The following is a 21,173-nucleotide window of genomic DNA, read 5'->3' as shown; positions in this document are numbered from 1 at the left end:
CTTGAATACGACTCAGAGAGCTTGGCACAATGTGTACAGGTTGAATGATTGCCCCAGGCCAAACCTAATGTCTAGCTGCTTTACCCTAAATAATCTAGTGTCATAGGAATCGAATGTCATACTCCATTTTCACCTTACTCTCACTTTATTATTATTTATCAATTATCTCCTAATTTCTGTGATTGCTTGTTATTCATGGACAACCTAATTCAATACTTTGCACATAGAAGGCTCTCAAATACTTCTGTCCTCACCATTCTATTGATGCAGCTCTGACTCAGATCACCAATGTTGGTGTTAGGACAAGTGTCAGAGAGATCTTTCCTTTGACTTCAATGTACATTATATTTCCTCAATTAAGCTAGCTCGTTTTGCCGGTTTGTTTTTTCACAGAACTTAATATGACTTACAGTTATAAATTTGTGTGTGTATTTGACTAATGTCTTCCTAACCGTAACCTCACGAAGAGAGGTACCACATCATGGTTCATTCTTGGGATATCCTCCATCTGACGTACGGCTTCGTATATTAAGGTGCTCAAAACAAAGGATTTCAGTGATTCAATGAGTCAAATTGAGAGTTTATTTTTAAGTCACATTCCTTCAGGAAATGAAATCTGCCTCAAGTGCAACAGGTAATTATAAGTGTTAGAGGTGGGGCAAGTGACAAAGAAAATAGAAGGTGGCCAAAATGCAAAGTCAACATAGGTGTTTTAAAAAAATAGTCTCCAAAAATGGGCTATGCCCTGTGATTCTCTTGAACATTGCCTGTAAATATGAAGCAGACATGTTTTATATGTGGATACATGGAAGAGAAGGCATCTGGCTTCCCACTGTGAACACTCAGAGGGTGGGTGGTGGTGACTAAATGCTGTCTCCTTGAGTTCTAGTTATTTCCTCCCATTTCAGACAAGAGAGATTGGCCAGCTGTCAGACGACTGTGGTGTGGTCTTCTTCAAGACTGATGCCCAAGGCCTTTCCTTCACATGCTGGCCACCTCTGAGGAGAAGAGGGAAAAGTGCATTGAGTCAGGAGCCATTTGCACTGAAAACATTTCCTTTATCAGAACTCCAGCCTGTGTTTTTCAGCTAAATTGAAATGCTTTTTTCCAGAGGAAATAAAAAACTGTATTTGTTTCCCAGCACTTCATCATCAACACCAAGTTCTCATCTGTGTAGCACTTTGCTAATTGTGTTCTTACTCTCTCTCTGCCACTAATAAGCTGTGTAACTTGGGCATGTCATTTTGTTTCATGTTATTTTTGAATTTAACTTCTTTACGTGTACAAAATATAAAAAGATTGGAGTAGGGCCGGGTGCAGTTGCTCATGCCTATAACCCCAACACTTTGGGAGGCCGAGGTGGGTGGATTACAAAGTCAGGAGATCAAGACCATCCTGGCTAACACGATGAAACCTGGTCTGTACTAAAAATACAAAAAATTAGCCAGGCAGGTGCCTGTAATCCCAGCTACTCGGGAGGCCAAGGCAGGAGAATCTCTTGAACCCAGAAAGCAGAGGTTGCAGTGAGCTGAGATTGTGCCTCTGCACTCCAGCCTGGGCAACGGAGAGAAACTCCATCTCAAAAAAAAAAAAAAAAAGGTTAGAATAGACTAAGATCTCTTCAGGTCTAGCAATTCACGAAGAGAAACAGGTGTCATATCTTTTATTTGTGGACATATTTAATACAACAAAGTATTGCTCCAGGAAACAAGGAAATTCATTCATTCATTCGTTTTACAGTCCTGCATAGCCTTATAGTATAGTGAATAAGATCATGTGCACTGGAGCTTGAATTTTAGTTCCAGTTTTCCCACTTTCTTGATTTTGGGTAACTTAGCCACTCTGCGCCTTATCACCTTAAATATAAAACGAGAACAATGACACTAGTACCTAACTTGAAGGATAGTTGGGAGGATTAAGTGATGTTTTGAATGTGTAGTAGATACTCAGTAAATTTAGCTATTAGTATTTACTGAGAACCCACTTGGTGCCAAGAGAACCCACTATTAGATATTGAGAGTGTAAGAATAAAGGGGAATCTAGACGTTACTGACTCCAATCAAGCTTCTAAGTCAGTGGTTCTTAAACCTGGCTGCCTATTAGAATCACCTGAGGGGTTTGTGACATTTCCTCTTTGTGTCACCCTTTGGGAACTGGGGCTGAAGAGCAAGCACAGATGCTGATAATCTGGCTACTGCTATTGCTGTGAGTCATAACTGTCCTTTTTCTCTGACCCAGGAGTCTTGTGTCTTCTGCCAGCATCCATGAAGTGGAGGCAGGCTGACTTTTAGCTTGCAAGTAGGACAAAAACTCAATCCCTTCAGAGCTCTAGACATAATCTAGATGTAATCCTGAGTTTATAGAAAATTCAAGGGAAAGAGAGCAGGTTAAACAACACTACCATGGATATAATCAGCCAAACACAGAAGGTGAGAAATTCTACAGGAGACATAATGTTGTTTCTTCAACAAATAAATAACATGGAAGAAAATAGTGAGGAACTGTTATATATTAAGGAGACTTAAGAGACTAACATCAATCAAATAAAATACATGAACCTTATTTGGACCACTATTTGAGCAAATAAACTAAATAAACATTTTTTTAGTGGAGAAAAGTTAACAACAAAGTATTAAATGCTGTTAAAAACAATTTATTTTGGAGAGTATAATAATGCTTTTGTGTTTATAATAAAACAAAGACACCTTTATTGATCTGAGATAATACTGAAGCATTTAAAGGTTAAATAATACAGGCCAAAGATTTTATTAAAATAAAAACTTGTGCCTTCTATCTCAAAAAGACAGGTATTGGAATAGATGAAATAATAATGAAAAGGATAAATATAAGACTCAGTCTTGTTCCTTAAGGATTTCACAGTATATTGGAGATGTATATTGTCTCCCAAAATCTTAAAGATATTTAAAATATGTTTTTGGTATACTGTAAGCTCATAAAAGAGAAACCATATTTGATTTAATTTTCTAATATGTACCAAGATCTGACATATGGTTTTATTGAATGAATGAATGAGTAAATAAATGAGTGCTTCATAGGAGTCCCAACATATCATTGTCTTTGAGTCTCCAAGTGGAGAATTGCTAATATCACAAGCTGCTCCCAAATACTTTGTTACTGTATAGGAGAGTTTCTGGATGGCTAACAAATATTTCTTTCTGTAGAAATTGGCATTCATTCATTCACTGATTTATTTAACAGTGCTGAGACATAGAGATATGACACTAAGTCATAATATACTCTAAAGTATATTAAGAGTTCCTACTCTAAAGAATGTCTTTTTTTTTTAATGTGTGGAAAGTGATCTAATAGTTCCTAGGCTAAAAAAATGCATGAATGTTTATACAGAAGTTCTTGAATATCAGTGCCAGATCTCCAGACTTTAAGGTTTTCAAACATGCTAATCCCAATATTCTGATAATATGGCTAAATCTATTAAATTTATTTTGCTCAATAAACTCAAATAAAATTGCCTTTTTTTTAGAAAGAAAGAAAAAAAAGTGAAGGAGAGGAAGAAAGAGGGAAAGAGGAAGAAAAAGAGGGAGAGAAAACGGGAATGTAGCTTTATTCTAAAAATAGGTATTAATAATGGCCGATCAATATTTTGTGTATTTAAGGTGGATAATGCATATTTTGTGTATTTAAAATGGAGAGCTCTATAAATATTTATTGAGTTTACTTGTTCCAGATCTGAGTTCAAGTCCTGGATATCCTTATTAATTTTCAGTCTCGTTGAGTCTAAATCTCTTTACGAGTCTTATGTATCTGGGTGTTAGGATCGTTAGCTCTTATTGTTGCATTGATCCTTTTACCACTATATCTTTGTTGCTTTGAAATCTATTTTATCAGATGCAAGAATTGCAACTCCTGCTTTTTATTTATTTATTTATTCATTTATTTTTGCGCTCCATTTGGTTGGTAAATCTTTCTCCATCCCTTTGTTTTAAGTCTTTGTGTATCTTTGGATGTGAAATGAGTCTGGATGTAGCTTATCATTAGGTTTTGGCTGTATCTTTTGATTGGGGGATTTAGAGTTACTGCCATTTGATGTTAACTGGTTATTTTATCCATTCATTGAGGTAAATTTTTCTTTATGTTGATGCTCTTTACTTTTTGGTATATTTTTAGAGAGGCTAATACTGGTTGTTCCTTTCTATGTATAATGCTTCTTTCAGAAGCTCTTGTAAAGCTGGCCTGGTGGTAATAAAATCTCTGAGTACTTGCTTGTTCATAAAAGATTTTATTTTTCCTTTAATTGGGAAGCTTAGTTTAGCAGGATATGAAATTCCGGGCTGAAAGTTCTGTTCTTTAAGGATGTTGAATATTGGCCCCCACTCTCTTCTGGCTTGTAGGGTTTCTGCTGAGAGATCTGCTGTAAGTCTAATAGGCTTCCCTTTGTGGGTAAACTGACCTTTCTCTCTGGCTGCCCTTAGTATTTTCTCCTTTGTTTCAACCCTGGTGAATCTAACGATTATGTGCGTTGGGGTTGCTCTTCTTGAGGAATATCTTTATGGTGTTCTCTGTATTATCTGGGGTTGAATATTGTGCTGCTTTGCTAGAGTCGGAAAGTTTTCCTGAATAATATCCTGAAGAGTGTTTTCCAGCTTGGATTCATTCTCTTTGTTGTATTCAGGTACACCTATCAAACATAAATTAGGTCTTTTCACATAGAATGTCAACATTAGCCAGGCATGGTGTCTCATGCTTGTACGCCCAGCCCTTCGGGAGGCTGAGGCAAGCAGATCATGAGGTCAGAAGTTGGAGGCCATCCTGTCTAACATGGTGAAAGCCCATCTCTACTAAAAATAGAAAAGGTTAGCCAGGCGTGGTGGTACGCACCTGTAGTCCCAGCTACTGGGGAGGCTGAGGCAGGAGAATCACTTGAACTGGGAGGCAGAGGTTGCAGTGAGCCAAGATTGTGCGACTGCATTCCAGCCTGGGGGACAGAGTGAGACTCTCAAAAAAAAAAAAAGAATGTAAGAATGTTAGCATTTAGAAAAGAGTGACAGATATGTTAAAAAAAAAAAAATAGATGTCCAAAAAGTAATATAAGAACTTTGATGGAAGTAGGTCCTGGGTATAATGAATGAAAAAGTGATAATTTATGGATATTAGCCAAAAATAATTTGTGTTGGCAGTGACCCTTGAGCTAATTTTAAAATATAACTTATTTAAGGCACAGTTTATGATAATATAATTCATCTATTTCAAGTGTATGATCCAAATATTTTTTAGTAAATTTGCCAAGTTCTACAAACCTTACCATATAGCAATTTGGGAACATTTTCCTTGAGCTGGATTCTGAAAGATGAGTAGGTTTTCTAGAGAGACAAGAGAGGAAAAGGTATTCTGAGAAAAGGGAAAAAGAGTGAGAAAACATCTGCAATACTGGCGGATGTTAATAATGTTTTTATTATGGGCCCAGCTAAGAGCTTTACATGAATTATTCAATTTACTCCTCATAACAAGACAATGATGTAGGTAGCATACTTACAACCTTCATCTTACCGATGAAAAAGCGAAGGTACAGTGAGTATACTACCTTAGATCACATCATTGACAAGTGGTGGAGTAGAACTGGAATTCAAACCCAGGTAGTCTACATCCTTAGTCACTCTGCTTTCTTGATTGGAAGCCCCTAAGTTCTAAAAACAGAGTAGTACAAAGGAACAAACGAACTTGAATGACTTGAGTGCAGAGGGAGTGGGAGTGAACAGGAGCACTGGGCTTGCTGTGATGGGCTCCAGCTTCTGTCTGCTGTGACTGATGGATTATAGAGATGAAGAGAGAAGATGAGCAGGTTTTATTGAGTTTGAGATTTTTCAGTTTCATTCAGGTAGAAATATGAAGTGGGTCCTTTCCCTCCCCTCCCCTCCCCTCCCCTCCCCTCCCCTCCCCTCCCCTCCCCTCCCCTCCCCTCCTTCCCTACCATTCCCTTCTCTTTCTTTCTTTTCTTTCTTTCTCTTTCTTTCTTTCTTTCTTTCTTTCTTTCTTTCTTTCTTTCTTTCTTTTTCTTTCTTTCTTTCTTTTTCTTTCTCTTTCTTTCTTTCTTTTTCTTTCTCTCTTTCTTTCTTTCTATCTTTCTTTCTCTCTCTCTCTCTTTTCTTCCTTTCTTTCCTTCTTTCTTTCCCCTTTTTTTCTGCACAGTGAAACTGAATGTACTTGGATATACACAAATGGGCTTGTGATAAAGGTTTAACTCTCACTAACACACAGTTGGCAGCTAAAGCCAGGAATATGAATAAGATTAGACAGAAAAGGCACAAGGAATGAGACGGGAAGGAGTAGGACAGAACCCTAGAGGATGTAAACTTTTGAAGCTAGAGCAAAGCAATGTGTTATGGACTGAATTGCATTCCCCCCAAATTCATATGTTGAAGGCCTAATCCCCAATGTAGCTGTATTTGGGGACAAGCCTTCTAAAAAGTAAAAAATATTCAATGAGATAATAGAGGTAAGGTTTTAATCTTATAGGATTGGTGGCTGTATAAGAAGGTCAGTGTGGGGGAGGGAGAGAGAGATCTCCCTCTTTCCATGGGCATGCATCAAGGAAGGGCCATATGAGGACATAGTGAGAAGGTGACTGCCTGAAAACTAGGAAGAGAGCTCTTAACAGAAACTGATCCTGCTGCACCTGCAGCAATTTTTGTTGTTTAAGCTACCCAGTGTATGGTATTTTTTTATAAAAGCCCTAGTTGACTAAGACAGAAGAGGACCCAACTATGCAGCCTAAGAATGAATGATCAGAGAGGCAGGGAAAATACCAAGATCGAATAGTGTCATGGAAGTCAAGGTAAGAGTTTCACAAAGGGAAGAGTAAACTGGATACGCTCCCAAAATGTTATAATGATGGACACATAGCCATTAGATAGGACAAATAGGAAGTCATTAGCAAACTTGGAAGGGTATGGAGGTCATTAGGCAGAAAGGAGATTGCAGTGGGTTGAAGAATAAATGAGTTGAAGAAGTGGATTGCCTAAAAACCCCTTTGCATTGGCCTCACCTGAGAGCAGACTGGAAGTTCAGACTCTCATCCTTCACCCTAAATCTATGGAATCATAATCTCATTCATTATGATAACAATCAAATCTCATTGAACATGATCCTCAGATTCATGCACAAAGTTTGAGAAGCACTGAGTTAAAGTATAGATTATTTTTTCTAAGAAACTACCTGAAAATGGAAGGAGAGAGGATTAGAAGATAGTCAGGGAGAAGCAAACGTGAATTTTTGGTTTTAAAAGTGAGGCACTTGATTCTATTGACAGTCATGTAAGGAAGAAATCAGAGGAAAAGGAGAGATTAAAAATAAAAGAGCAAGAAAGAACAACCACTGGCACGAGGACATGGAGGACACATTCAGAACTCGGGTGAAGGAATCAGACTTGCTTGGGAGTAGGACCGCCGCCCCCTTCGGCCTAGGAAAAGGGAAGTGGTGGGTTATGTAGACGTGGATTTTTAGGCAGAGGTTAGCAGCTAAGGGAGTGAGTGTCTAAAAGCCTCATCTCTTTTCCTCTCTGCAGTTGGAGACATGAACACCTGCTGAAAAGGAAGAGTGAATGAGTGGAAAGGAAAGTGGTGAAAATGAGAATCCATGGGGTCTAGGTTGGATGGGAAAGTATGTCCCTCTGGAAGCATGTAGGAATGAGATGACAGGAAGTGACTGAGAACTGGAATGCTCACTGAAATCCATGCAGTCAGGAGGGGTCAAGGATGGGTATACTGGAGTTTAAAATACCCAGGGTGAGGCTCTTCTGGATGATGACAATGTCTTGAGAATGGCCAGGGGAGTCGGTGGCTGATGAGTGGTAAAAGATTGCTGCAATGATGGAGGATTTGAGCAGAGTATGTCAAACAGATTGTCAAGGTGGGTGTTGAGGTCATCCGTGATGACAACAGGATGGAGACAGAAGACTGAATTAGACTCAAGTTCCAAAGTTCTCAAAGGGAGGTTCATTATGGCTTCCAGGAGGAAGGTGCAGAGGATGGAATAGAAAGATAGAAAAAACTGCAGTGAAGAAAGGATTTTGTGTAAGAGTGGAAGAGTAATGGTTAACAGGTGACTGGGGAGCAAGCAGCATGAGGACAGTGATTCCGAGGCTTGGGTGTGTAAGGAGTGGGCTCCAGGAAGGGAGCAGTGCAGTGTGTTCCATGCTGCTCCCAGCCATCAGTTTCTGCTATGAGCTCTTGTGTTGCTGCCTGCAAGTCACACTGATGCTTCTGCTTCTGAGCCTGTCAGTCCTTCCCATGATCACTGGCTGTCACCGTGCTGAGCTGCTTCTCATTTGCAGCCTCTACAGGTAGCATGTCTGTTTCAACCCTCCTGCCTCAGAGCCCATCATGCACGATGAGACCCTTAATGGTCAGTGGGGCCTCCAGTATGTGAGAGAGGCTCAGTAAATGTCGGTGTTCTTGTTTCCCATCTCCCCTTTCTCCTTGTAAGTTTTGTACACTGGAGAGTAGAATTCATGTACACTGGGAGATGCAGAGAAAAGGGGGCTTGAGAAGAGTCTAGAGAAATACTATATTTTTTTTATTGCATTTTAGGTTTGGGGGTACATGTGCAGAACATGCAAGATAGTTGCATAGGTACACACGTGGCAGGGTGATTTGCTGCCTTCCTCCCCTTCACCCACATTTGGCATTTCTCCCCAGGCTATCCCTGCCCAGCTGCCCCCCCGCTGTCCCTCCGCTATTCCCCCCAATAGATCCCAGTGTGTAGTGCTCCCTTCCCTGTGTCCATATGTTCTCATGGTTCATCACCCGCCTATGAGTGAGAACATATGGTATTTCATTTTCTGTTCTTGTGTCAGTTTGCTGAGAATGATGTTCTCCGGATTCATCCAGTCCCTACAAAGGACACGAACTCATCATTTTTGATGGCTGCATAATATTCCATGGTGTATATGTGCCACATTTTCTTAGTCCAGTCTATCATCGATGGGCATTCGGGTTGGTTCCAGGTCTTTGCTATTGTAAACAGTGCTGCAATGAACATTTGTGTGCATATTTCCTTATAGTAGAAGATTTGTAGTCCTTTGGATATATACCCAGTAATGGGATTGCTGGGTCAAATGGAATTTCTATTTCTAGGTCCTTGAGGAATTGCCACACTGTCTTCCACAATGGTTGAACTAATTTACACTCCCACCAACAGTGTAAAAGTGTTCCTTTTTCTCCACATCCTCTCCAGCATCTGTTGTCTCCAGATTTTTTAATGATTGCCATTCTAACTGGCATGAGATGGTATCTCAATGTGGTTTTGATTTGCATTTCTCTAATGACCAGTGATGATGAGCATTTTTTCATATGTTTGTTGGCCTCATGTATGTCTTCTTTTGTAAAGTGTATGTTCATATCCTTTGCCCATTTTTGAATGGGCTTGTTTTTTTTTTCTTGTAAATCTGTTTGAGTTCTTTGTAAATTCTGGATATCAGCCCTTTGTCAGATGGTTAAACTACAAAGATTTTTTTCCCATTCTGTTGGTTGCCGATTCACTCTAGTGACTGTTTCTTTTGCTGTGCAGAAGCTGTGGAGTTTGATTAGGTCCCATATGTCTATCTTTGGCTTTTGTTGCCAATGCTTCTGGTGTTTTGGTCATGAAGTCCTTGCCTACTCCTATGTTCTGAATGGTTTTGCCTTGATTTTCTTCTAGGGTTTTTATGATGCTGGATCTTATGTTTAAGTCTTTAATCCATCTGGAGTTAATTTTATTGTAAGGTGTCAGGAAGGGGTCCAGTTTCTGCTTTCTGCACATGGCTAGACAGTTTTCCCAACACCATTTATTAAATAGGGAGTCCTTTCCCCATTGCTTGTTTTTGTCAGGTTTATCCAAGGTTGTATGGTTGTAGATATGTTGTGTTGCCTCCGATGCCTCTGTTCTGTTCCATTGGTCTATATCTCTGTTTTGGTACCTGTTTTGATTACTGCAGCCTTGTAGTATAGTTTAAAGTCCGGTAGTGTGATGCCTCCTGCTGTGTTCTTTTTGCTTAGAATTGACTTGGCTATGCGGGCTCTCTTTTGGTTCCATATGAAGTTCAAGGTGGTTTTTTCCAGTTCTGTGAAGAAAGTCAATGGTAGCTTGATGGGGGATAGCGTTGAGTCTGTATATTACTTTGGGCAGTATGGCCATTTTCACGATATTGATTCTTCCTAACCATGAGCATGGAATATTTCTCCATCTGTTTGTGTCCTCTCTTATTTCATTGAGCAATGGTTTGTAGTTTTCCTTGAAGAGGTCCCTTATGTTTCTTGTAAGTTGTATTCCTAGGTGTTTTATTCTCTTTGTAGCAATTGTGAATGGCAGTTTGTTCTTGATTTGGCTTTCTTTAAGTCTGTTATTGGTGTATAGGAATGCTTGTGATTTTTGCACATTGATTTTATATCCTGAGATTTTGTTGAAGTTGCTTATCAGTTTCAGGAATTTTGGGGCTGAGACAATGGGGTCTTCTAGATATACTATCATGTCGTCTGCAAATAGAGACAATTTGGTTTCCTCCTTTCCTATTTGAATACCCTTTATTTCTTTTTCTTGCCTGATTGCTGTGGCTAGAACTTCCAGTACTATATTGAATAGGAGTGGTGAGAGAGGGCATCCTTGTCTAGTGCCAGATTTCAAAGGGAATGCTTCCAGTTTTTGCCCATTCAGTATGATATTGGCTGTTGGTTTGTCATAAATAGCTTTTATTATTTTGAGATACGTTCCATCAATACCAAGTTTATTGAGGGTTTTTAGCATAAAGGGCTGTTGAATTTTGTCAAAGGCCTTCTCTGTGTCAATTGAGATAATCATGTGGTTTTGGTTTTTGGTTCTGCTTATGTGGTGAATTACGTTTATAGACTTGCGTATGTTGAAGCAGCCTTGCATCCCCGGGATGAATCCTACTTGATCATGATGGATAAACTTTTTGATGTGCTGTTGCAATTGGCTTGCCAGTATTTTATTGAAGATTTTTGCATCTATGTTCATCATGGATATTGGCCTGAAGTTTTCTTTTCTTGTTGGATCTCTGCCGGGTTTTGGTATCAGGATGATGTTGGTCTCATAAAGTGATTTGGGAAATATTCCCTCTTTTTGGATTATTTAAAATAGTTTCAGAAGGAATGGTACCAGCTCCTCTTTGTGTTTGGTAGAATTTGGCTGTGAACCCATCTGGACCTGGGCTTTTTTTGTGAGGTAGGCTTTTAATTGCTGCCTCAACTTCAGACCTTGTTATTGGTCTGTTCATAGTTTTGGCTTCCTCCTGGTTTAGGCTTGGGAGGACACAAGTGTCCAGGAATTTATCCATTTCTTCCATGTTTACTAGTTTATGTGCATAGAGTTGTTTGTAATATTCGCTGATGATGGTTTGAATTTCTGTGGAATCTGTGGTGACTTCCCCTTTATCATTTTTTATTGCATCTATTTGGTTATTCTCTCTTTCCTTTTTTATCAGTCTGGCTAGTGGTCTATTTTGTTGATCTTTCAAAAAAACCAGCTCTTGGATTTATTGATTTGTTGAAGGGTTTTTCGTGTCTCTACCTCCTTCACTTCTGCTCTGATCTTACTTATTTCTTGTCTTCTGCTAGGATTTGAGTTTTTTTGATTTTGCTCCTCTAGCTCTTTCAATTTTGATGATAGGGTGTCAATTTTGGATCTCTCCACTCTTCTCATGTGGGCACTTATTGCTATATATTTTCCTCTGGAGACTGCTTTAAATGTGTCCCAGAGATTCTGATATGTTGTGTCTTCCTTCTCGTTGGTTTTGAAGAACATCTTTATTTCTGCCTTCATGTCATTGTTTATCCAGTCAACATTCAAGAGCCAGTTGTTCAGTTTCCATGAAGCTGTGTGGTTTGAGTTAGTTTCTGAATTCTGAGTTCTAATGTGATTACACTGTGGTCTGAGAGACTGTTATGATTTCAGTTGTTTTGCATTTGCTGAGGAGTGCTTTACTTCCAATTATGTGGTCAATTTTTGAGTAGGTGTGATGTGGTGCTGAGAAAATTGTATATTCTGTGGATTTGGGGTGGAGAGTTCTGTAAATGTCTATCAGGTTTGCTTGTTCCAGGTCTGAGTTTAAGTCCTGGCTATCCTTGTTAATTTTCTGTCTGGTTGATCTGTGTAATACTGACAGTGGAGTGTTAAAGTTTCCCACTATTATTGTGTGGGAGTCTAAGTCTCTTTGTAAGTCATTAAGAACTTGCCTTATGTATCTGGGTGCTCCTGCATTGGGTCCATATATGTTTAGGATCGTTAGCTCTCTTGTTGTATTAATCCTTTTACTATTATGTAATGTCCTTCTTTGTCTCTTTTGATCTTTGTTGTTTTAAAGTCTATTTTATCAGAGATGAGAATTGCAACTCCTATTTCTTTTCCTCTCCATTTGCTTGGTAAATCTTCCTCCATCCCTTTATTTTGAGCCTTTGTGTATCCTTGCCTGTGAGATGGGTTTCCTGGGTACAGCACACTGATGGGTTTTGGTTTTTTATCCAATTTGCCAGTCTGTGTCTTTTGATTGGTGCATTTAGCCCATTTACATTTAGGGTTAATATTGTTATGTGTGAATTTGATACTGCCATTTTGATGCTAGCTGGCTGTTTTGCCCATTAGTTGATGCAGATTCTTCATTTTGTTGATGCTCTTTAGCATTTGGTATGTTTTTGGAATGGCTGGTACTGGTTGTTCCTTTCTATGTGTAGTGCCTCTTTCAGGAGCTCTTGTAACACAGGCCTGGTGGTGACAAAATCTCTGAGTACTTGCTTGTTTGCAAAGGATTTTATTTTTCCTTCACTTATGATGCTCAGTTTGGCTGGATATGAAATTCTGGGTTGAAAGTTCTTTTCTTTAAGGATGTTGAATATTGGCCCCCACTCTCTTCTGGCTTGTAGGGTTTCTGCCGAGAGATCTGCTGTGAGTCTGATGGGTTTCCCTTTGTGGGTGACCCAACCTTTCTCTCTGGCTGCCCTTAGCATTTTCTCCTTCACTTCCACCCTGGTGAATCTGATGATTATGTGCCTTGGAGTTGCTCTTTTTGTGGAATATCTTCTTGGTGTTCTCTGTATTTCCTGGACTTGAATATTGGCCTGCCTTGCTAGGTTGGGGAAATTTTCCTGGATAATATCCTGAAGAGTATTTTCCAGCTTGGATTCATTCTTTTCATCAAATTCAGGTACACCTGTCAAACGTAGATTAGGTCTCTTCACATAGTCCCACATTTCTTGGAGACTTTGTTCATTCCTTTTTGCACTGTTTTCTCTAATCTTGGCTTCTCATTTTATTTCATTGAGTTGATCTTCGACTTCTGATATCCTTTCTTCTGCTTGGTCAATTCAGCTGTTGAAACTTGTGCATGCTTTGCGAAGTTCTCATGTTGTGTTTTTCAGCTCCTTCAATTCACTCATATTCCTCTCTAAGTTGTCCATTCTTGTTATCATTTCCTCAAATCTTTTTTCAAGGTTCTTGGTTTCTTTGCATTTATTTAGAACATGTTCTTTTAGCTCACGGAAGTTTCTCATTACTCACCTTCTGAAATCTGATTCTGTCATTTCATCACACTCATTCTCCATCCAGCTTTGTTCCCTTGCTGGTGAGGAGTTTTGGTCCTTTGTAGGAGGCGAGGTGTTCTGGTTTCAGGTGTTTTCCTCCTTTTTGCGCTGGTTTCTTCCCATCTGTATGGATTTATCCACCTGTCGTTTGAGTGGTTGCTGATTTTCCGGTTGGGTCTCTAAGTGGACATCCAGATTGTTGATGATGAAGTATTTGTGTTTCTTAGTTTTCCTTCTAACAGTCTGGTCCCACTGCTGTAGGACTGCTGAGGTCCACTCCAGGCCCTGCCTGCCTGGGAACTCCTGTAGCAGCTGCGGAACTGTGAGGGTTGCTACCAGATTCTTCTTCTGCTATCTTTGTCCCTGAATGATGCCTGCCAAATGTCAGTCTGATCAGTCCTTTGTGATGTGACTGGATATATGGGGGTCAGGGAGCTGCTTGAGGAGACTGTCTGTACTTTATAGGAGCTCAAGTGCTGAGCTGTGAGCTCTGTTGTTCATTCAGGGCTGCTAGGCAGGTACGTTTAAGTCTGCTGCAGCAGAACTCATAAAGCCCCCTTTTTTTTTCCTCAGGTGCTCTGTCCCGGGGAGTTAGGGCTCCATTTCTGAGTATCCGTTGCACTCTCCTGCCCAGCAAGGGGGCAGTCTAATCACTGCTTGCCTGTAGTGGCTATGCTGAGCTGCCCTGTGGCTGTGGGCTCTGCCCTACTGTCTTGGGCTCCACCCTTTTGCTGTGGGCTCCACCCTGATGCTTTGTGTAATTCCCTGTAGTCCTGTTTATATGAGTGTGCTCGCCTCTGTAGTGGCGGACTCTCTCTGTTATTGCAGGTTGCCCCAGAAATTGTGGGTTGCCTAGGCAACAGCAGGCTGTATCAGCAATGAAAGTGTAGCTCTGTAGGGGTCAAGTGCCTCGGTAATGGCGGACCCCCCCCCTCTGAGCTGCACCGTCCTGGGTTCCGCTGTGGTTGCTGTGAAACTCTCAACCCTGAGCGTTTCCAATTGCTGTTTTGTTTGTTTTTGTGGGGGTGGGACCCGCCGAACCTGATCACCTGGCTCCCTGCCACAGAGCCCTTTTTTTTTTTAAGTTGAATGGTTGACTCTCTCCCAGGTGTTCCAGTCACCTGCTGAAAGGTCTCCGGGATCTGTGTGATTTCCCGTGCTGTGACCCACTGCGCCGGCTCAAACCACCTTGCTGCCCGAGAATCTCCTGGGCTGGCTTTCTGGTTAAGGCTCGTTTAATCAGATGAATGTGCTAATCCGCCTTCTGAAATCTCCAATTGCCAGTTTAACAGGGCAACCAAACCAGCAGCGTATTTTGTACAGAGTGTCACTGCACTGCGGCCTCAGCTGAAACAGCCACGTGGGCCCAAACAGCTGCGCCAGCCCAAACTGCCCGCGGCCCGTGGGGCTCTTACACCTGGGAATCTCCTAGTCTGTGGACAATAAAGATTCATATGGAAATGCGGCGTCCACTCACCCTCTGCGGATTGACTGGGAGCTGCAATCCTGAGTTGGTCCTACAGCACCATCTTCCTAAGTCGCCAATACTATTCTATTTTTAGTAGAGATGGGATGTCTTCATGTTGGCCAGGCTAGTCTCAAACTCCTGGCCTCAAGTGATCCACCCCCCTTAACATCCCGAAGTGCTGGGAATACAGGTGGGAGCCACCATGGCTGGTCATATTCTTCTATTTCTTGTCTATCCATGTTTAAACGTATCCCAGCCATGGCAGTACTTCATTGCTGAAGTGACATTTGGCTGCCAGGAAAGATACGATGGAAAAGCATTGAACACTTTAAACCTGGATAGTGACAGGGTCAGCCTTGTGTTTGGGGAAGACCATTCTATGGACATTTAGGAGTATGAATTGGCAGGCGAAAAGTTAGGAACGAGGAAATAAGTAAAGATTAAACTGAGCTTTAGAATGGTTGAAAATATGCTGATGCTCAGAATTATTTGGAGTAAAGCAAGGTCTGGATCAGAGAAATAGGTGGAAGGTGGTTTCAAATCATGCAGGCACATGGGGTTAAGAAATTAAATCAGCATGTGTCAGCACTGAGAAGGAAAAAGAAAGAGGTATGAGAGTTATTTCTTCTTGTAAAGATGGGATTCAAATTGGGTTACAATTACCTTATGTGATGGTTAGTTTCATTATTCAGTTATTCTTCTAATTCTTCCAGTTCTTTGTTTATATGCTCTCTTTAACTAAAATAAAAACTTTGTCTAAAGTTTCATACCAGTTGTTACATCAGGAGCCAGGAACTAGAGAACTTTTATTTACAAATTAAGCAGAGCTGTTAAGAATATTTTTGATTGTAGAATTCAACTTACATTCTTGTATTTCTTTCTTTTTCTTTGAGACAGTCTCACTCTCATCCAGGCTGGAGCACAATGGCATGATCTCGGCTCACTGCAACCTCCACCTCCCGCGTGGAGCAATGCTCATGACTTAGCCTCCTAAGTCGAGTGACTCCTGTCAGGTGTGCACCACCATACCCAGATAACTTTTTGTATTTTTGGTAGAGATGGGGTTTCTCGATATTGGCCAGGCTGGTTTTGAACTCCTGGCCTCAAGGTAAGGAGTTCAAGATAAGGTAAAGAGTTCAAGGTAAGAATATCCTCATGGTAAGGAGATCAAGGTAAGGAGATCCACCTACCTGGGCTTCCCAAAGTGCTGGGATTACAAGTGTGAGCCAATGCGCCCGCTCATATTCTTGTATTCCTTAGCTATCCATGTTTAAACATATCCCAGCTACTTCTGTACTTCACTGCTTATTTCTAAATTGGTCTAAAACTAACTATGAGAATGTGTAGCTATCAGTATTATCTACACATTGATAATATTATATTATCTATCTATCTATCTATCTATATCTATATCTATATCTATTGCTAATATCATAGATATAGCCAGACTGAAACTGGGAGGCTGTAGTGAAGTGAGGTAGAAAGAATTGTTATAGCACATGCTATAACAGAGCTTGCCATTATACAATAATCTGGATCCATCCATTATTTAACTGCTCCTCAATCAAATTTCTTCTGAGTGATATAATTTTATTAGATAGACTTTTGACTTGCAAAAAGAAAATTATTGTTAAATGTGTGCACTTCTAATAAATGCACATGATTCTGTGGGTGTCTTAGTCCATTTGGACTGCTGTAATGAAGAACTGTAAACTGAGTGGTTTATAAACAACAGAAATTTGTTTCTCACAGTTCTGGAGGCTGGGAAGTAGAAGATCAAGATTCTGGTGAATTGACTCTCTGGTGAGGGCCCACTTTCTGGTTCATAGATGGCACCATTTTGCTTTGTCTGCATATGGCAGAAGGGATGAACTCTGGTCTCCATAGCCCTTTTTAACAACACGAATCCAATTCATAAGGGCTTCACCCTTATGACCTAATCACCTCCCAAGGGCTACACCTCCTGAGACCATTGAACTAGGGATTCAGTTTCAACATATGAACTTTGGGGACACCCAAACATTCAGCAATTAATGAATCCTCTTTGTTCTACATTCAGGCCTGCTTTAGATTCTTTTGAAATTGAGGGGGCTAACTACATTTGGCAAAATGTGCTTTAGGAGCAAGATCTTATGGAGGAGTAGAGGATGAGAGTTGGCAGGTAAGGGTTATATAGCCCCTGTTTGAGTTCCAAATTCCTGTTTCCTAAGCAAGTCAACTGTCCTTTTAAGCTTCATTAGTTTCATTTGTAAAACAAAATGTAAAATAACAGAATCTACCTCTGAGAGCTGTTAGGGGAATTAAATGAGATAATATGTACCAAGCCTTGCCATAGTGCCTGGCATGTAGACAGGGCTCAACGTTGCTGGTCACTGATGTCCCTTTTCATAAATATCTACAGAGTGTACAGTAAGAAAAATTACTTTTATGTTCAGCACTGTAACTAGGAAATTCGAAAGAATTTGGAGGATAAAATGAGATGAGGGTACTTCTAGATATAAAAGCCAGAAAATTATTGCAAGGGAAAAGACTGACAAAACAGATCATCATCAAAGTGCTGGAAAGTGAGAAACAGATCAACAAGTCACTGGCTATCTACGGGCCTCAGTTTTATGATTAAGTAAAACAGGGGCAATACTTTCTGCTTGACTTCTAAGGAAAATATAAATATCACATGATAAAAGAGGAGCCTATGAAAGTGTTTGGTAAACGCGAAGGGGAGTAAACATACTGCATGAACGCAGGCGTTTAGGAAATGACGAAGACGCCATCTTTTTAGAAAACCCTGCAAATTACCCACCTTTCCTTACTAAAGAGTTATTTTTTGACTTTCACAATTTGAGAAGAACAATCTATGTGGAAACTTACGAAACGATCTAGAAGTCCAATGTTTCATGTCGTTTACTGATATGATGCACCAGGGAAGTCTTGGGTTGGTCATCAGGCCTAGATTGTGTTCTTTAGTTTTCTGGTTGTTTGAATCAGGAACAAACCTAACTCTAATCCTAACCCTAACCCTCATCCTAACCCTAACCCTAACCCTAACTGAGACTTTATCCCTCTGGGTCTACTTCTTTATTTGTAAAATGATAAATCTATGTTTTCTATCTTACAGGGTTATTTTCAGGACCAGATATTTGGTGAAAGATTAAAAATAAAATGTCTTATACAAAGAATCCATTGATTATTTATTTGAATTATAAATATTTTGAAAATTAGGTGAGATAAAGCATAACTATTTATGGTTTCTCCACAGGTGAAATATTATGCCACCCTGATTGCTTAACAGTTGTAAAGAAAATTTAAAAATATGGAAGAATGTTTATGAAATAACAGTAAGAGGGTAAAAGGAACATGCATAGATGTACACACACAGAAAGGAAATCTAAGAAGATATACCCCAAAATATCTATGGTGATTTTTTCTAATTATTGGAATACAGGTTTGTTTGGATTTTTTTTTTTACTTCTTTAAAGTTTCCTGCCTTTTCCAAATTTTTTAAATAGTATACACATGTTGCAACTTAGTAGGGAAAAAAATTATTTTACTTTATGTTTGTGTATGTGTGCGTGGTGACAGAGTCTCACTATGTTGCCCAGGCTGGTCTCGAACTCCTGGGCTTACGTGATCCTTCTGTCTAATCCTCCCAAAGTGCTGGTGTTACAGGCACGAGCTACTGCACCTGGCTGAAGTTATTTTTTTAAAAAAACCAATAAGAGGGTGCATGTCAAAGGTCTGCAAACAGTGCCAGTCACACACTGAAGAGGCACTCCCTAGATGTTAGCTGAATCTGAATGCAGACTCTTAAAAAAGGAAATTGTGGTGGCTCACGCCTGTAATCCCAGCACTTTGGGAGGCTGAGGTGAGTGGACCATGAGGTCAAGAGATTGAGACCATCCTGGCCAACATGGTGAAACCCCGTCTCTAATAAAAATTAGCTGGGAGTGGTGGTGCGCTTGTAGTCCCAGCTACTCGGGAGGCTGAGGCAGGAGAATTGCTTGAACCCAGGAGGCAGAGGTTGCAGTGAGCTGAGTCGCACCACTGCACTCCAGCCTGGCGCCTGGTTACAGAGTGAGATTGTCTTAAAAAAAAAAAAAAAGAAGAAAGAAAGAAATTGTGGAGGAAGATATGTGTCCAAGGTTCTGCCATCAGACAGTTGTTCAAAGGAAATAAACAGACAAGACCCATGAATCGTGTCACCACTATGAGGCCAGCACATAAGCCCTGAAGTGGATGTCAGGAAAACCTTGACCCCCTAACCCTGAACGGGTGCTATGACTATTTCTACATCTTCAAGACAAACAATTAACAGTTAAGCTGTTCTTGTTCTGGGTACAATCAGAACCACGTGAAGGATTTAAAATATCACTGAGATGACATGTTACAGAGCAGCTGGCTGGCTGGAGGGGTCCTATAAATGTCACAAAGAAACTTACACCAATAGGGAAGGCAGGAGACAAAAATAATAACAATAATTCTTTGCATTCACATAGCCTCTTTCATCTGAAGAGCTCAAAGTATTTTACAGATGTTATATCCATTAAAACTTACGTGGCAAGCATTATTCTCCCTGGATTACAGATGGGGAGGGAGCTGTAATCCTGTCACTTAGACTAAAACTGGAATAAACATGTAATTATCTTTGAGGGGAAATCTTTCTAATGTAACCCTTTCCTTCTGCAATTTCCTATTGCTTCTGAGTGAGTAGGACAGGTCACATCCTTGGGCCTGGAATATCTGCTGCAGGTATCCAAACACTGAAATGAGATCACCTCTCAGTATTTTATTTTCCAGACAAAACATATTTAACTTTTCAAGTCTTTCTTCAGAAGCCTGAACGTCCCTTTTCTCATTTCCCTATAACCTGGGGATGGTTTTCAAGTTGGGTAACTAAAACCAGTGCCTGGTACTTCAGCCCAAATTGATCAGTGGCTTTACCTGGATAAGTTGATAGTCTTGAGGTTAGACTTGTGTTTTTGCAGCTGGGCCTTCCACGAAGATACATTGTTTTCATTTTGGCATTTTTCTGATAATTTTCTGATGCAGTGACTTCCATCTCTGATTTGCACAATCTTCTTGGTTCCTTTGTTCTTTGATTTGGAAGTTAATCCTTTAAAAATGTGAAGTAAATTGACAATATTGGAAAGAAGAAAAAATATTTAATGCTGTTGTCTAACAACTATTACTGTTTTTGTATATTCCATTTTGTCTTTATTCATATTAATCTTTTAAGATTGTGAAAGTAATACTGTATATGTCATTTTATATTCTTTAAATTGCCTTCTGCTTTTTCAAAATTAATTTTTCTTTTTTTATCCTGATTTTAAGATCTCATTAAATTACAAGCATATTTCTCCACTTCCTCTTAGAAAATAAGGGCAATTTTTACTGTATAATCAGAATTCTATATTTGTTCTATAATTTGCTCAGCTATTAGAAGGTATTTGAATCACTTCCAATTTTTCTCTTACTGTAAAATGTTTTTTCTTGAACATCTTTGCACTTAAAAATTCTTTTACATTTTAGGTTATTAGAAACTTGAAAGATGATTGGATATATATTTTCAAATGGTTTTCTCAAATGACTGAAGTTAATTATAATGCCCCTAATCAATAGTGTTTGATATCAGTTTCACTGGACTCTTGTTGACACTGGATTTTATTATTTTCTGAATTGGTAAAATATTTACATTGCTTAAAAATCTAATTTGAATTTCCTCACTAGTCACAGAGTCGGCTATTTTACCTTTTCTTTTTTCAGCAGACTAAATGTACCTCGTCTTTTCTTTTTTTTGAGACAGAGTCTTGCTTTATCACCCAGGCTGAGGTGAATGGCACGATCTCAGCTCACTGCAACGTCCACCTCCCTGGTTCAAATGATTCTCCTCCCTCAGCCTCCTGAGTACCTGGAATTACAGGTGCCCATCCCTACACCCAGCTAATTTTTGTACTTTTAGTAGAGAGGGGGTTTCACCATGTTAGTCAGGCTGGTTTTGACCTCCTGACCTCAGATAACTCGCATGCCTCAACCTCCCAAAGAGCTGAGATTGCAGGTGTGAGCCACCACACCCGGCCTCTACCTGCTCTTTTTAAAGGTGTTGCACATTAGATGAAGAATGGCATATAAGCCTAAGCTAAGTAAAAATAATCTTGACATGAAAA

The sequence above is a fragment of the Callithrix jacchus genome, chromosome 6 (genome assembly GCF_049354715.1).
Source record: "Callithrix jacchus isolate 240 chromosome 6, calJac240_pri, whole genome shotgun sequence".
NCBI classification, from domain to species: Eukaryota; Metazoa; Chordata; class Mammalia; order Primates; family Cebidae; genus Callithrix; species Callithrix jacchus.
Note: the sequence above shows the minus strand (reverse complement) of the source record.